The sequence below is a fragment of the Phascolarctos cinereus genome, unplaced genomic scaffold (assembly GCF_003287225.1).
Source record: "Phascolarctos cinereus isolate Bilbo 61053 unplaced genomic scaffold, phaCin_HiC Scaffold_9;HRSCAF=440, whole genome shotgun sequence".
In the NCBI taxonomy this organism is placed as follows: Eukaryota; Metazoa; Chordata; class Mammalia; order Diprotodontia; family Phascolarctidae; genus Phascolarctos; species Phascolarctos cinereus.
The window spans coordinates 121,656,988-121,676,559 of NW_027556402.1; positions in this window are offsets into that span (position 1 = coordinate 121,656,988).

The window sequence follows — 19,572 nt, forward strand, 5'->3', positions numbered from 1 at the left end:
ATTACTGGCAGATGAATAATGGATGACTTCTTCATGTTCTCACAAGTTCATTACTATGACATGCAAATTCATGAACATTTATGAGCAATTAATAATCTGAAAGTTATAGGCACTCAAGTACTTAAGTTATCATTGTTTGGGGTGAGAGGGAGAGATCTGATATTTATGTGCTAAGGCTAGGCTAAGTAGCCCTGTCTGTGTTCCTGATGATTGCTGTGATTTACGTTTTTAAGAATTGTAAGTGAATTTCATACTTATAAATTGAGAAATAATGCCCTTGTGTTAAGGTACATGCAGTTGTTCTTCAAGACATTGACACAGCCTAGACATTATCCAACTTAGACATTTATGAGCTCTGTGTTTCAGGGCAAGTCATTTAGCCTCTCTCTGACTTAGTATCCACCCTCATCTGCAAAATAGTCACAATACTAGCACTTAATTCAGAAGGTTGTTGGGAAGCTCAAATGGGATTATAGATTTAAAGCAATTAGAAAACTTTAAAAGTCCTATATAAACACAATAAATTATTTTTTTTGTTGTTGCTATTATTATCATTACTTCCTTCTTCTTTTCATGTTTTTGGGTTGAGGATAAGATAAAAATTATGTGTTTTATCATATGGAAACCTCAGCTAGAAACAATCCAAAGGCAAGATGTTATAATGCTATTATTCTTGTATATTTAAATATTTTGAGGATCATCATATAATTGTACAAAATGCTTTTTGCAAAAATGAATGAGTATTTAAAATGTAAGCTCATCTTCTATAGATTCAGTCAAAGCATATTTGGGATAGTTCTAGCAGAAAACAGAATGATAGGAAAGACATTTCTTTTATCCTGTTCCATTACTAAAACTGCTACTACTACTGCTACTACTGCTATTACTGCTACTGCTACTACTGCTACTGCTACTACTACTACTACTGCTGCTGCTGCTGCTGCTGCTGCTATTACTGCTACTACTATTACTACCACAATTAAATTAAAACATATTAAACCTAAGCATTTTAAACACTTTCAAATAATAAAAACTCTATGCATATATATATATATATATATATGTGTGCATATGCATGTGTATATATATGAAAACATTTATATTTATATCTGTGTAGATATGCATATATGTGTATACAGTTAAGCACAAAATACACATAGTATGAATGTATTTTGTGTATGTGAGGCAGCTTCCTCATAAGAGGAAGACTCATATTCCTGAGTTCAAATCTGGCCTCAGATACTTACTAGCTGTATGATGTTGAGCAAGTCATTCAACCCTATTTGCCTCAGTTTCTTCATCTATAAAATGAACTGCAGAAGGAAATGACAAATCACTCCAGTATCTTTGCCAAGAAAAACTCAGATGGGGTCTCAAAGAGTTGGGCACAACTGAAACAACTAAACAACAACAACAAATTTTGTGTATATACATGCACGCATAATTCAGTCTGGCTAGAAAAAAAATACTTGATTAATACTTATTATTTAATCAGCGTGGGAAGTTTTCAGTTGGAACATCCCTAGCAATGCAGATCATCTCCAGATATATTTCAAATGAAAGGTTTCTTAAATTGTCTGGTACTCTAAGAGGTTAAATAGATTACCTGTGGTCACATAGCTACTAGTATCTGTTAAAAGCAGTATTATGAGGTCACAATAAATTGCTGTGATTTATATGTTTAATTGAAAGAAACTTTAGGACTCAGAGAGTTTAAGTGATTTGCCCTAGTTCACAAAAGTAGTAAAACTCAGTTCCTTCAAATCCTGATCCTAACTTCCACAGATAATACTTATCTATAAGACATGGAAGAATACAATGGCAGCAAAATGTATCATTGTTAGATAGTCAAATGAAAATATTCAAAGAAAAAGTCTGTAGTCAAAAGAAATTAATATATTAGAAATTAACACAGTGTGGAACCAAGATGGTGGATTAGAAGCAGCAAACCAGCTGAATGCTCTCAAAATTCCCTTCCAAACAACTTTAAAATAATTCCTCAAATCTAATTTTGGAGTGGCAGAGCAAACTAAAAAAAAGCTCAAGGTGAGACATATTTCTGAACAAAGACAACTTAGGAGGTCAGCCACAGAGGTCTATGCCACCAGGGCATAAATTACTATTACTATTGATTTGTTGTTATTCAGTTGTTTCAGTCATGTCCAACTCTTCATTAACCCACTGGGATTTTCTTGGAAAAGTTATTCGGATGGTTTGACCTTTCCTTTTCCAGTGCATTTTACAGATGAAGAACTGAAGGCAAACAGGGTTAAGTGACTTGCCCGGAGTCGCAGAACTAGTAACTGTCTGAGGCCAGATTTGAACTCCAGAAGATGAGTCTTCCTGACTTCAGTCCTGGCACTCTATCCACTGAGCCACCCAGCTGCCCTCACTATTGATTAAAGAAATGCAAATTAAAACATCTCTGAGGTACTACCTCACACCTATCATAAATGACAAATGCTGGAGGGGATGAGGGAAATAGGTACACTAATAAACTCTGGATGAAGTACTGCATTGGTCCAACTATCTTGGAGAAAAATTTGGACTATGTCCACAGGGCTATAAAACTGGGCATACCCTTTGATCCAGCAATGACACTACTAAGCCTATACCCCTAAGAGACCAAAGAAAATGGAAAAAAAAATATATATATACACACACATATATATATATATACACATATATATGTATATATATATGTATATGTATATGCATATATATAATGTTTATATCAGCGTATCAGCACCTTTTTTGTGGCAAAGAATTGGAAATTGAGAGTATGCTTATTGATTAAGGAATGGCTAAACCAGTCATGGCATTTCATTATGATGGAGTACTATTAAAAAATGATGAGGGAGTGGTTTCAGAAAACATGGCAAGGCCTATATGAACTGATGCAAACTGAGGTGAAAAGAACCAGGAGATCATGATTAGCTGTGAAAGACTTGGCTACTCTATCCAAGACAATTTCAAAGGACTTGAGATGTAAAAATGCTATCTACTTCCAGAGAAATAACTGATGAACTGTGAGTACAAATTGAAGTATAATTATCTTGTTTCTAAAATTTTCTTTTGCAATATGGTTAATATGGGTATATCTGCATCATTTCACATGTTCAATTGACATATTGCTTCTTTTTCAGTGAATGTAGGAGTGGGTGGGAGGGAGAAAATTTTGAACTCAAAATTTAAGAAGAAATTAATGTAAAAAAATTAAATTTTTAAAAAGAAATTAACACAACAGGTTCTATGTATCTATATGTGTGCACTTGTAGTGTGTGGGACAGAGACCACTACTCAAAATCAAGACAAAGACTTAGATACCTTGAAAGCAAAAATGAGCTTATTGCTTTCTCATGAGAAAGGGTACTGCCCCTCTTTGCACTAATGGCGCCAGCCAGGGAATATGAGTTGGTTACAGAAAGCAGTCTATTTATACCCAACAAGACCTCCCCCTCCCTAACCCACTATCCCCTTATCCCTTTGTCTGGGCTTCTGGATGCACAATCTATTCAAGGAAATCTTCCCCAGCAACAAAGAACAAAGGTTCTTACACAAGAAAAGGTGGGAAGTTTTGCAAGAGCAAGCAGCTTAGGTTGGGGGTAGGGCTATTCTTTCTGCTAAGTGCTTAAAAACAGGGTCTGAGCTGGGAAGGTTTTTGAAAGCATGCTTTTACAAGGTCAGAAGGGAGTGTGTTTCAACAATACAAGCACTATTAACAGGAACTATTAACACTTTGAGGAGGCTTCACTTCTGAGAGATCATCTCTCACAGTAGGAAGGAAAAGAAAGATTCCAAACCCAATCAAACCTTTATCCTCTCATATCAGTCTTCATCAAGGTTAAGCAGAACATCTTGACTCTTTCATGATCTTTGGTGTTTTCTTGGAGTATTTATTTTTTTACCTTACTTTTTCATTCATATCTCATTATTCAATGAAATCTGAATTTCATAAAAGTACTAAATGGTACATTCCCCCTACCCACTTCTATCTCCATGAAAAGGCAGTCAGAAACAACGATTGGTCCATGTCTTAGATCCATAGGATCAATGAAGTTTGCTTGAATTCAAGCAGACTTTTTGACTCCAAAGCATTCAAGCAAACTTCTTTGACCCTATGACCATGATGTCCTGCTACATCTCAACTACATAAAAACTACCTTTCATCATCATCATCATCATCATCATCATCATCATCATCATCATTATCATCACCACTTACATTTTTGTAGTGCTTTATAGAAACAAAGTACTTTGGAAACATTACCTTTTACTTAATCAACTCATCATCAACCTCCAAAGGAGTGTAGTGGAAGAGTGGAAAGAATACTGAATTTTAATCAGAAGTTCTGATTTTGACTCTGCCACTCACTAAATATTTAAGGACGTGTAAGGCATTTAACCTTTTGAAGCTACAGTTTTCCATCCAAAAAGTAGGAATAGTAACACTTGCAAAAACCTCTCTCACCAGATTCTTGTGGGGAAAGTAAACTGAAAAGTACAATTTGAGATATTAACCATATATTGAAGATGTTGAAACCAAAGCGCTGAGAGGGGAGATAACAGAGAGGCCAACATCAAACAGCTACTTCATGGCAGAGTCAGAACCTTTGTTCTCAGGTCCACCTACCAAGCAGAGGGCTTTCTCCGTTGAGTGATAATTGCCAAGATGATTTCCCTGCTGCTGTTCTTCCTGAGGAATCTTCACAATTGTTAAGATTAAAAGTGATTAGAACTTAAAGGCACATTTTCCATTAAAGTCTTCATTATCCTTTGTGGAATGAAGTAAATTAAAGTTGAAACACGTTACTGTTTATTTTAAGGAAGAGCATTGTAATTTACAAGAAAGGCAGCCTTTCTCCAGGTTGCTTCATTTTACTCTAGTTTTGTGAAATAGACTTTTGTGTTGACTCAGATTTTTAAAGATTTATGTTGCTAAAAGTTCAGTATTTATTTCTCTCACCAGTTTTCCTAATGCTCTAATGTGTGTGGATGCAATACCTACGTGATTACTTCCTCCGATGAACTATGTTGCAACCCTTTCATGGACTCTTGTGAAATTATTGTCTGTGCTCTTCCATAAATCATATCTGGAACAGACCTATGGCTTTGTCCATACGGAGTACTTCTATTATGTACATGCCCTCCAATGATCTGTAACTTTTATGTAAGTTATTGTTATGGATCATAGACTTAAAGAGTTTCCTGAATCCTAGGAGGTTAAATGACTTTCCCATGGTCACCTAGCTAGTATGTGTTAGAAGCAAGCAGGTCTTTCAGATTTCAATATTTGCCCATGATTCACTATGTCATGATGCTACTTCATCTTTGAGTAGAAATAGATAAATAGAAATAGGGATTTAACTTATTATTTCATTGGTGATATAGAGAGTACCAGTGTGATAGAATTCCTGCTACCAATACAGGGCACCACCTTTGCGATTTATAGTGTAATGAGTAACCTAGCCTATTTCAGGAAGAGATTAAGTGACTTTTCCAGAGTCACACGGGTAGTATGTGTCAAAGATGAGACTTGGAACTTCATGTCTTCATGTCAAAGCTGGCTTTCTATCCTCTATACCGCATGCCTCTCACGAATATGCATATAAATGTATGTATGTATATACATCCACATGCATATACAAACATAGAAATGACAAAAGATATCATCTTTCTTTAAAAATGTGTTTGGTAAAGATTTTAAATCCCATAACTTATCACTGGAAATAAGCTTTAAGATAGAATTAACACTTACATGAAACCCTGAGGCTTTGCAAATATTTACTTATATTTTCTTTGTAAAATCATATGGATTTCCTAGATCTTCATGTCAAAAGAGAATGACAAACTTTGTTCATTCATTCAACAAATATTCATTGTTTCCTACATGATAAGTTTTGTGGCAAAAAACAAAAACATAGGACTGGCAGGAAACTGAACATTTCCCCTCTAGCTTATATTTTTAAGTTATTCTTAGGTCTCTCACTGTTTTCTCCTTTTATTTCCCGGTTCCTATGGTACAAAAGTCACTTTCTAATCATGAATGTAGGAAATATGACATTCAAAAATCCAAATTTTAGAAAACCAGAAAATAAGGGTGCTATTTGTGGCTTTAGTTTTTCATCTCATAATTCAACTACTCTGACCCCTAACTTGGATTTTGGTGAAGTGACTAGGAAGCTATGGTGAAGCCAATAATGACTAGCATTGGCAACTAGAATGAACATCTCTTAATCTTGAAAGAGAAGGCAAAGAATCACCAGTCAATAAGCATTTATTAAATGTCTACTACATTTCATTTAATGTCTTAGTTATTATGAATACAAATTTTAAAAACAAGTCGATTCCTGCCCTCTCTTGTGAGAGGAATCTATACATTGAGAGATAAGGAAATATAGTGTATATAAAAGATAAAAGGAAGAATAGTTGTTTCAAGGGTGCTAGAATGCATCTGATGGCCTCTTTCTGACCTTTGAGAACCAAATGCATGTGGAAAGCACTTGCAACATAAGGAGGTATTTCTCTGCCCAGAGAGGAGGCACTTGGTCTGCTACTTTTTGAATATATAATTTTAGCCATATCTGTGTTGGTGTCATTAAAAGGATGCTGAAACATATTATATCCTTTCATATACCTTCAAAAACCAGTGGAATGAAAGAGCTTGAAACACAGAGGAACACTGTGATTATTATTCAATTGCACAAGGATTTATGAAGCACCTATTGTGTGCAAAACATTGCATAAGAGACTGTAAGAAATAAATAAAAAGCCTCAGTGCAGAGATTTCCCAGCCAGGGAACTACTTCAATGTATACAGTTATCATCTTATCAAAGACAGTGTACTCTTATCAAAGACAGTGTACATGGTGTCTAAGTGACTTGACGACAATCATTCGGCCAGTTAATGTCAAAAACTCCATTTAAACTCAGGTCTTTTATAATTCTAAATCCGACACTTGAGGCACTATTTCTTACCTCTCTATAGATCTAGTGTTACATAGACAAAAATGAATCTGTCTCCACTCTCAAAGAGATTGCATTCTACTTTTTAAAAAATTGTGTATTCAATTTTAATAGCATATAGTAATTGCATCTTCCATTTACTTGTGCTTTACTTTTTCAAAGGACATTCAAATGAATTAATTTATTTCTTTCTCAAAAATCTGTGAGGTAGGCAGGACAGGTATTACCATAATTTTTATAGAGGAAAAATCAGTACTCAGAGAGGTAAATTGACTTGCTCTAATTCTGGGAGATTCTAGATCCCAGATCTTCTGAATGATAGTCCACATTTCTTAGAGAAATTAATGTTCTAAATCTGTAGATACTGAGCTGGAGGAGACTGGTCAGTAAGAGAAGAGCAGTTTATGAAGTTGGACTTTGTCTCTTTCAATTTGAAAAAAAAAATCAGTGCCACCTATGTGAAGGCTATTTGGCTGGTGGTAAGACTATGAAGCCAAAATGAGATGACATACTTCCTGTCCTCAAGAATGTTAAATTCTATATCTGAGAAAAACCATGCACGCAGAAAAGAAAAAAAAAATATATATATATACGCAATATATATGTATATAGATATGTATATATGTATATATATGTATATGTATATATATATGTATATATGTATGTTATATATATATATACACACACATACAAATATACATACATGTATACATATCTCTATCTCTATCAGTCTATCTATCTATCTATCTATCTATCTATCTATCTATCTATCTATATTCAGTCAGGAAATGCCTCATGTAAGAATTGGCATTTGAAGACAGTTCTGAAGGGAAGAAGAGATTTCAAGATGGGGAGATAAAAAGGGAGTCTATACCAGGTATAAAGGCACGTATATGAGATATAGCACGTAATGTTTGTGGAATAGCATATTTTACTCCACATTTGAAGGGTAAGTAATGGGAAATAAGCCTGGAAAGTTACACTGGAGTCAGACTATAAAATCGTTGAGCTGAAACCTATATAGATATAGATATGGATATGGATATAGATATAGGTATAGACATACATACATACATACATACATATGTGTGTGTATATATATACATGTGATAGATAGATAGAGATATAGATATAGATATAGATATAGATATAGATATAGATATAGATATAGATATAGATATAGATATAGATATAGATATAGATATAGATATAGATATAGATATAGATAGATATGTTTTCTTAAAAGCAACAGTTGTTTTCTAAAATAAGGATGTTCAAGGTCAGACCAAGACTTTGCTATGCTTATCACAAACCACAGTTGTATGGAATGATGGATTTGAGAAGAAAGGCAACCTAAGCAAGGAGACCAGCGTGTGTGTGTGTGTGTGTGTGTGTGTGTGTGTGTGTGTGTGCGCGCGCGCATGTGTGTAGGGAACGAAGGAAATGGGTCAGGAAAGGTTGGTGAGGATTTTAACTAGGGTGCGGTCATATGAATTGAGAAAGAAGATTAAAGATTAAAGAGCATGTTGTGGAAGTAGTATTGATAAGAATTGGCATCATGATTGGATATGGCAGACCTAAGTGGGAGGTAGAAAGGAAAGAATGAAGGATGACTCTGAGTTCGAGAAGCTGGGTGACTGGAAAGACAGCAGTTTCCCGGAGGTAGAAACGTGGAAATTAGGAAGAAACAAGAATTATCCAATACATTTTAAAGGAATGATTCCTTTAAAAAGAAAAAAAAAATGTATGATGAGGTACAATATGAAATAGAGTATAGTATAATATGAAATATATAAGAAATAATAAAATACATAAAGTACAGCATGAAACTAAAAACATTAATATTGAATTTTTGTATTTCAATAAATTAAAATGAAGAATAATAAAATAAGGCATATTTATCAACCATGTAATTATTGCCCAGTGGTTCATCTTACTTTTCATATAAAAACATAATCTATAGCAGGCATAGGAGCACACTGAACAAAAGGTATGACATTTTGCTCCCTCTCATATTTCAAAGATACAATGGAACCAAGAAGTACAGCAAAGAAAACAGCATGAAAAAAAACCATATTCAGTGGACATTAAATATAACGCAGTGAGCAACAATGAAATAGAGAAGCTTAAATATTTAAGAGATGTTTAAATATATGAGAAACCAACCATCTCCAACTTTTAAATTTTTCTCTCGCTTCTGAAATGCCCAGCACCGTCTTGGTTTTCTTTCAGGGCATTTGGATTTTGATTGTCTGGCCATTGAACTGCTCTATTGAACACAATAAAGAAATCATTAAAATTCTGGGGCTATACTTATGACAAGAAAGATGACCTTTCTCTTCTCCTATATTATTATTCATCCTCCTTTGATATCATTTGTCTGTTATTTCCAGTGTTCTGACACTCCTGGCACTCTGCCATGTTCATCTTACTTTCGACCCAGGAAAAGAGTTGGAGAAGGAGTTGAGGAAACATTTTAATAGCCTAGTTTCACAGGATGTAGAGAATAGAATTGCATGTATATTCAAGATGATTGACTTCTGAAAAAAGCATTTCTCACATCATCCTGATAAATCTCACTGGAAAGAAAAGGGAAAAATTATCAGATCAAGAGATATAACTCCAGAGTGCATACCAGAAAGCCACATTATCTGTTATTAGATAAATTAGATAAATAAGATTAGGACCTTGATTATTTAGATTATGTAATTCACTGAGATGAGGAGACAACAGTTAGAAGTTTAAAAACAAATGGTTGTAAGCTATAAGAAAAGCATGAGTACCTTTATGCTAAACAGTTAATTCCATAATGTTTTAAAGTTTATGTTACAGTGTTTTCCTCTCAAGACCATTTCATCAATCTGGGTGACTCTCTCCACTAATACAGTTCAGCCACACATCTCTAACATGTACCCCTAGAGAATTTCTGTAGATACTGAGAATATACCTGCCTGTGGTCACATAGCTAGTATTCTGTAAGGGCAGTGCTTGAGCTCAGGCATTCCTCAGTCCAAGGCCAGCCCTTTATGCCATTCTGTCTTTCTGTCTGTGTTCATATTGGGCAAAATATTGTGGGGTCTTAATAAATATCTATTGAATTGCATTTAGATCACCAGCTAATGTGGAAGATTCAAGCAAATACATCTTGACAATTCTTAATTAAGGGAAAACTATGTATTTAAGTTCTTATTTGAGGGAGGGCAAAAACAAGAAAACAAATACTTAAATGTACAAAGTATTAAAGTAAGTCTACATAAGCAAGAGCTTTATTTTTAAAAAAATGTATACCAAATACATTTTAATAAAAGATGAGATGTTTTGTCATTTCTATGTTTGTGTACTTGAATAAAATCTCAATGTAGGTGTTTCAGAGCAACAACAAAAAATGACCATAATTCTTCTTTTTCCTCTAACATAATTTTCTTCAAATTTTAGTATCCACATTGTCCAAACTTATTTACTTTTGGCTACCTAGACTTGTTCTGAGGTTGATTTAAGTAAATTATGATATTGTCTGGGTATATTGTTATTGCAGACATGCTCTGGATGCCCTTTCGTGAGTTTTCTGCATTGCTGATTCCATTTCTTTGAATTAATTTCATTTCAGTTCAGTTCATTTCAATTAAATTCGGTTTTCTCTTTATATATGTACATATATATATATATATTATATATGTATATGGGTATATGTTATATATATACACAAAGTAAATGTAAAGGGAACTGACAAGTATGAGGGGATCAAGAAAGGTCTAATGTAAGGAGTTTGTAATTGGGCTGTGACTGAAAAGGATCTAATTATTGTAAGATAAAAAGGGAGGGAGAGAGAAGGGGCATCCCAAGCATGAGAGACACCCAAGCATCCTTAGGCACCATCTTCTGCTTGATACCTTTTCATATCCCCTCTATGTTTTTATACACTTCACTCTCCTGGAGTTGCTTTTTATACAGTTTGTATTTTCCTGTCTCTGTATTCATTGTAACACTTCAATAAAATATAAGTTATTTGTGTAAATGTTTGGCTCTGTCTTTGCCTTTAGACACTAGAACCTAGAGCTTTACACATAATAGATGCTTAGGAAATGTGTTTCAGAGTTTAGATTTGTTCTTGAATCAAGGCAGTGTTCAACAGAGAAATGGACAAGAAAAATGATAAAGGTCAGTACTCATATACATTATTTCAGTTAGAAATTAAATCACATCTATAGAGAAAATTCATAAATCTCAGACTTTTTAATTGTATCAATATTCTGTCAAGTCTGTGGGTAAATGGATATTGGGTTGTCCATACAAGTTGCATAGAATGAGTAATTACTTGAGATGAAACACTGCTGCCTGACCTATTTGCAATTTTTTTCTTGGCTCTACTTCTTTTTCCTTATGTGAGACACGCAAATGTGTCTCCATCTGTGCCATCCTCTAATATGCATAAGTCCACTTAGATTCACTTTTCAATCACTGCTAACTCCAACTGACAAATGAAACATAGGGCTTGAGGTTTTCTCTAAACTTGCCATGTCCAGGTTTTGGACCAGTATGGTATTAAAGAAACTCTTGTATCTAAAGACTTTTAAAATAAATACGAAAATAATAAAGTTGAAATCCACTCTATTTACAAGATCATTAAGACTTTTTTTTTTTTTTTCTGGTAGCCCTGGTAAGGCAACTAATGAACTCTTCCACCTTTTCCATCAAGCATTTCCAGTTTGAAATCCATTTTGTAGTTGCTCACTAAATATTGTGAGTTTGACAGCCAGCTGCTATTCTGTCTTCCTCCCGATGTGATATACAGTGACATGTACTAACTTATACACCCACAAGATTGATGATATTGCTATTCAAGATTTTCTTGAAGGTTTTATGATATAAGTTGGTTGGTAAGGACAAATCTACTGGCTCTATTACTTCACTATGTGTTTTCATAACTATAAAGGACATCCTGTTTCCTAGAGACCATGTGTGGATTTTTTTTTTTAAAGGCTGATTTGACATCCTATGGAGAATTTTTCCATGAAGATTTAGGTTTCTACCCTCAGGTATTGAGACCTAGGGTGTTCCTAAAGTTTTTTTTTTTTTCTAATACAGATTATATATCTCTTTACAACTAATCTAACTCTTAAAGAATCCTCCCCTTCCCCAGCAAAATTTTCAGGAGCACAGAATATCCTAGAATTCTTCTATTAGAGCCTACATGGCTGTTTGTAAGGATTTTTTTACGTAGAAATGGTTCCTGCTTTAGGTAAGGGGTGAACCAGATGATCTTTGAGGCACCAACCAACACTAATATTCAATGCTTATGTTTCAAGTGCTTCACACTTTCTCTCTCTCTCCTCTCTCTCTCTCTCTCTTCTCTCTCTCTCTCTCTCTCTCTCTCTCCTCTTTCTGCCCCAATATATGGTTTTTTTGAGTGGAAAAATTTCCTGGTTTTGATATTTTCTGAACTAATAGTTTTGTATTTCCAAAAGGTTGAGGAGTGTGGTTCAAGGTCAGTGAGGCTGGTTTTGGTGTTTTTGAGTTCCTCTAATTATGTGTTATGATTTTTTGTTTGTTTTTGTTTTTGTTTTGCTGTGGAGGCAGTCCAGATCATTCTTGTAGCAATGAACTGTCTAATTGAAGGCTTGTACATTCTCATCTGTTTTGTTACTTCTACCTAAGACACGTTCATTTTGTGGTGGCCAGAATGTTATACTCTTAAAAGCTGAACAAATGTGGGCAATGGAAATCCACTTCCAAATATTAAATAATGTAATTTGGTAAGTATTGAAATATAATACCCAACCTATAACCCAAACAGACTTTTTGCTTAAAAGGACTTCTTCAGGGCATATGAATGAATTTGATATCAATCAGCAGGCTCCATAAGGTCCTAGGATGGTAGGTGTAGAGCTAGACTGAATCTTGGAGGTCATCAATTTTAACTGCCTCATTTTGCTAAAGAGGAAACTGAGGCTGAGAGCAGTTATGTGACTTGCCCAACATCACATAGCTTGTGTCTGAGGTAAGCTTTGAAGTCAAGTCTTCTTAACTACAAGCCTGTTGTACTGTTCTTTTCAGATCACTTAGCTGAAAAAAAAAATTGATCCAGAAATAGAAGCACTTGAAACATGAGCATTGAATATAATTGTTGGTGGGTGTCTCATAGATCATCTCGTTCACCCCTTACCTAAAGCAGGAACCATTTCTATACAAAAAGCTCCTTACAAACAGCCATGTAGACTCTACTAGAAGAATTCTAGGATATTCTGTGCTTATGAAAATTTCTAGAATCTGAAAGTTTGTTATAAAAAAGTTTTTGGCTGGTTATGATTTACTTAAGATTAAAACTTTTAAGAAACCAGTGAGATTATTTAAAGCATCTCTCTCACCATGCCCTTAAGTCCATGACGCTGAGTGTCTTCCCCTCCAAGACTGATTTTTTTCTTTTTCTTTTTTTTGACTAAGAGTCCATTCTCTGCCACATTTTTATTTATGTATGTATGTTTATATGTATTTATTTATTTATTCATTTATTTATTTTTTTGCTGAGGCATTCGGGTTTAAGTGACTTGCCCTGGGTCACACAGCTAGTAAGTGTCAAGTGTTTTAATTTGCATTTTTCAAATCAATAGTGAATTAAAGCAGATATTTACATTTAATAATGGAATTAGCAGCCAGGAGAGAAAAACAATATTACTTATTTCAGAATGGCAAAATATAATACGAGACTAGATCAAACTGTATCAGAACATACAACAAATATATATTAATTGCATAGTCTGTAAGGAGCCAACTGCTAGTTACTGGGAAGATACAAAATTTGGATAAGAAATTATCCCTGCCTTTGAAAAGGTTACAGGCTATGGGAGATAATCCTGACAACTAAAATATATGATGTCATATAATCAAAAAACCATCAAAACACAGCACAGGGATAGAGTACTATGTTTAGAATCAATAAGACATGGGTTCAGGTTATGCCTCTGACACTTGCTGGCTCTGTTAATAGGTAAGTCACTGAATCTCTTAGTGTTCCAGATAAGATAAAAAAAGTTATAAATGAATTGCTGATATGTAATGATGGAAGGAGTTTCCACAATGCAAGTTCTCATATTGATTCAAGATATATTTCTAATGAAGAATTGCTACCTATACAAAATATTTAATCAGAGATGTAGGAAAAGGGGAAAAAAAAGTAGGTCAGTCCCATAAGGAAAGTGTGGAATAACTGATGGACAACAAATGTGTTCCATTGATATTTACAAAATGACATCTAGAAAAGCCCTCCCCCAAAAAATTTTGGGTGGGTTCCCATTGTATGATTTGCAAGAGGACACAGACAAGAGTCTCTGAGGATGAATCAGGGCAGCTCAGTTGTAGGTGATCTTGAGATCCTGCCCTATGTTTAAGCACATAGGCGGGTCAGGTGTGCTCGCACAGCCTAAGGATTCATTTTCATTATCCAAAGGGTCAATGGGGTTGGTCCTTCAACATGTGTCACCATACCCAGCCCACATTGTTAGAAGCCTTATGCACCTGGGTCTTTGTAATGGAGTATATTGAGAGCAGAACATGGAATATAAACTCTATTGTCTCCCTATTCCTTCCAGGATCACATACAAAATTTTCTTTTTGGCATTCAAAGCCTCTTCTTATCTTTTCAATCTTCTCATGCCTTACTCTGCAACAAGTACTCTTCTAACCAGTGATGCTGGTTTCCTTGCTTTCTGGCTGTCCTCCATATCTGGAATTCTCTCCCTCTTCAATTGGCTTTCCTGCCTTCCTTTCAGTCCTAACTGAAACCCTATCTTCTCCAGGAAACCTTTCCTAATCCCTCTTCATTCTAATTATTGCTAGTTTTTTTCTGTTTATCACTTGCTTATACATATCTATTTGTTGTCTTCCCCCATTGAACTGTGAACTCCTTGAGGGCAGGGATTGCCTTTTGCCTCTTTTTGTATCCATAGTGCTTAGCACAGCATCTGGCATGTAGAAGGTGCTTAATAAATGTTTATGGATTGATTGTCAGTAGTAGTACAAAATCATTGAATTGATATAGGGAGTAATGTTTATGAGACAGAGGGGATGAAATAATACATCATGTTTCTAAACCAATGCAAATGGTTGGCAAGCATGTCTGGGTATGGATTGCAGGCTGGTCTTGTGGGATTGAAGCTTTTTTTTTTTTATCTTGTTTAAGCTCCCCACAGGGTCCAGTTCACTTTGTTTGTTAGCTTTGATTGGGATAAAAATGTAGAGAGTCAAGACTAAGGCTAGATACTGTAGCAGACAGCATCCTCTACTGATGCTTACAGCCTTGAGGTTATGTTAATCTCTGGATTCTAGTGCCTTCCCATTTAGTAACATCAACATTTGGAGAAAAATATAGAAAAAAAACCAAACAAATTCTACATCTGAAAGGCACATTTAGCGGTCCATAGGAGTCTTTTTTTGGGATACAAGAGCTCCCTGGGGGTGAGACAGAGGCAGACCTAGAGCTTGGAGAGTAAATGAGATGAGTGTGAGTATGAATGAGTTGATTAATAATGGCTGAAATAGTTTTGCAGTATTTTTAAATCAAAAATGTTTGTTAATTAGAATTTTGATCGGGACTGGTTATAATAATAATTATTAATACTGCTGTCATCCTTTATTGGCACATACATGCATGTATGTATATATGCATGTGTGCATGTGTCTATGTATTCTACCCCCAAATAGTTCCATTCCCAGTTTCTTTTTTCACATCAATGTCATTATCATTGTCCTAATCCATTGACTCAATATTTCAATTAATTTTGACTCACAGAATTTAAGAGTTGCAAGCCATCTATTTAGACCCTCTTTTTTCTTTCTTTCTTTTTTAACAAATAAGGAAAATGAAGACCAGGGAAGTAAAGGGATTTGCCTATGGTCATATAATAAATGACAAAGCTAACATTTGAACCTAGATCCTTTGAGTCAGCATCCAGTACTTTATATATTACACTGTTATCTCTTATTCTTCTAAATATGTAATGATTTCCCATGTCTTCTTGATTCTTCCTTCTAAATATATTATTTAATGTACACCCTTTTCCTTTTCCAACTGAGATTCCCATCTCGTCTATGTGGATATCACCATCCATCCTGTCAGGCACCAGAAGCATAATTTCAGTGTTATTCTTAACTCTTCCTTTTCTTTCATTCTCATATCCAAATAGTTGCCGGCTAATCTCTGATATCTGTTGCCCTCTCTTCACTCATATAGCCATCACCTTATAATCAGGCCTTCATCATTTCAGGCCCTCATTTCCTTTCATCTCTACTATTGTGATAGCTTTCTAATTTCTCTGTTCTTCTTGTGTCTAGTCTTTCTCCCTCCCTGTCCGAGTCACCCTTCAAATAGCTGCCAAAATAATCTGCCTATAGGAGAAGTCTGACCATACCACTTGTCTGCTCAAAAATCTTCAGTAGTTTCTTATTGCATGTGGGATCAAATATAAGATTAATTATAAAACCCTTGGACTCACATTTATGGCCTTCTTCAAGTTGGCCCCCATGTACCTTTCTTGCCTTATTTCAGTACTTTCCTCTAATGTATGTTGTAGCCACAGTGGATTAATTTTTCTTTGAGCTCCCTCTGTCATCATATTCCCTCATGCATTCACGAATTCCTAAAGTGCATTTGTTCCTTGTCTCTACTAAAAAAAAAAAAACTCATTTTCTGTCAAGCTCCAGTTCAGCTGTCCCTAAATGACTAGACACTTGTATTATTAGTTTTGAAGTTATTCCTGTATGTATCCCAATCCCCAACTAGACTGAAGCGCATATATGTAAAAACTCTGACATCTAAATTGGAGTCTTCTTTTGTTCTTAGAATAGAGTTGATGCTTATTCAGCATTTGCAAAGTTACAATGGAGCAGAAAATGAGTTGTCATGTGTCCATAGAAATACATACTTGGCATCCTTCCTCAAGTTTACACTCTTAAAGAGGGAATGCTTTCATTAAAATGTTTTTCTTTGTTACAAGGAAAGGATCAATCTAGAATGTGGCAGAGAGGAGTGGATATTTCAAGAAATAACTTTCATGTAAAAAATAGAAATCAATAAGCTTTTAATAAGCACTTACTATGTGCCTGGCACTATGCTAAGTACTGGGAAGATAAATACAAAGGAATGACAGTCCCTGCTCTCAAGAAGCTGATATTTTAATGAAGAAAGGGGAAAAAAAGTAATTCAAAATGAATATTAAAAAAAATGTGAGGGTGGTGGGAGCAGAAGGTAGCAGCATAATGTAGGAAGAGTTCTGGAGATTCAGGAGTGGAGTTAAGAAAGGAAGGAATTATCAAACTTATTTTTGACCTCTGCAAATTATACTTCATTAACTGATGTCCTATAACCACAACAAAGGAGATGATAGTCCCAATGTATCCTACTCCAGTTGGATCATATTGGGTTCTCTGATCTCATTTCTGGGGATACATTTAAGAACATATGAAGAGGAGGGCAACCAGAATGGTGTGGGAGACTTGATATTATGTCATTTGAAGATGGACTGAAGGAACAAGTGAAGTTATAACTGAGGGAAAAAAGACACCAATGGACACATGAACCGCAGTGCACCCATGAACAATGTCTTTAAGTATCTGAAGGGTTTTTGTTTGGAGTAAGTATTAGATGTTTTTGCTTCAATGTAAGGAAACATTTCCTAACAATTAGAATAAATAATAATGTGGAATGGGCAGCCTTAAAAGAAAGAGAGTTCTCTATCATTGGAGGTTTTAATATTCAAATTTTTGTCAGTAAGAAGACTTCTTGTTCTGATCTGAACTAGACTTCATGATTTCTTCCAGCTATGAGGTTCTATGTTTCTTTGATTGCTTTAGAGTAATAGTATCTAATTGGTACAGCATGGAATAATCCTACACAAATACGTTCAATGATGAGTCATTTTACTAATAATCAATCCTCCAAATTAATATACCATTTAAAATACTCTTACTTAAATACATCATGATTATGGAAAATATAAATATTTATTCTGAAGGAACATAATTATGTTGTGGCCTTTATTTGGTAAATTCATTTACTGCGTTAAAATTAAATTTAAAACTTTGTTTATTCATGTTATTAATGTTGTTCTATTGACATTAACCTTCATGTAGTTGTAAAATTTAGATTATGTCAGCATTTTATGTGATTATGATTTTTCTTCCATAATTAAGATAAACTAATTTAAAAGACAAAAAATGCAAGTAATATTCTTAATTGCTTTTCTTTCTTAATGTGCTTAAGCAAAACAAAAAAAAATGGAGACAGCTGGTGATATTTCACATAGCTCTCCAGTGAAATTCTCATAATTTACGGGGGTCAAGTGTCAGAGATATAATGCATTTCTGGTAGTAATGGGGAAATTTTGTAGCTATTTCTAACAGAAAATGGTTTATATTTTGTTCAGTTGTGATAATACAATTGTTGCCACATGAATTTGGGATTGAGGGAGAAAGAATGTGGATTGACTGTTATAAAAAGAAAACACATATTCATCTTTAGACAAGAATATTTTATATTGTGTCTTTGTGTATTCCTAATATTCCATTTTTATTACATATACTTGAAACTATATGTGTGTGTGTGTATGTATGTGTGTATGTTTTTGTGGAGAAGTCAGCTGTGACTGTCAAGTATCAAGTTCAATATCAATATGTGTACTAACCATCCAGCATCCAAAATGTAAATACTTTTTTTTTAATGAATCTGGACCCTGTCCATTATATTTATATGTATATGAGAAACATCATGTATGAGTCTGGTTCTTTACATCAATTTATTCAAATCCTAGTTGCACACACACTTCAAGAGAAGTTATTCTGTTCTCTATCAGAACAACACACCATTCCACTCTAGACTAAGCTGATCGTGTGAAATCCCAGCAGCATGAAAAAATGATTCTGGTTTGGATATTTAACACTTTCAAACTCATCTTCAGTTGCCTCTTCCCTCTTACTGGAAGGCTGGAGGACAGAGCATTAAACTCCTCCCAATTCCTTCCTTTATGAAGAGCTCACAACCTCAAGGGTAATTCCCTTTTCAATCAGAAGCTCTGCTTAGCTTTCACTCTATTTTGCAACATGACCCCAGTGCACTATCTACCCACTTGTCCTTCCTTTTCCCCCTGCTTTGCAGCTTCGTTTTCTGTGTTGTCTTTCCTTATTAGACTGTAGGCCCCTTGAGCACAGAAACTGTCTCTTTTTTTCTGATTTGTATCCCCAGCACTTAGCACAGTTCTTGCCTGCCACATAGCAGACACTTAATAAATATTTAATGAATTTATTGAATTGAAGTTAAGGCAATATGGCTACCAGTCAGATTCTACTGTTGATTTTTATTCACCTTATGGTCCCCTAGTACTTCTAGGTTTCTTTAAATTCTCAACTTTCTGAAGAAATTCTTATTTTTTTTGGCTTTTCTTTCTTTTTACTCCATGAAAAGCACCAATTTTCTATGATGATGTTACCTTAAATATGTCACAATACAGTCAAACAGATTAGAAATCTTTTTGTAATAAATTATAATTTAGACTTTTAGTCTCCCTGATTTCTTCCACAACTTATTATGAACCTTTTCATACATTGCTGTCCCCTCCC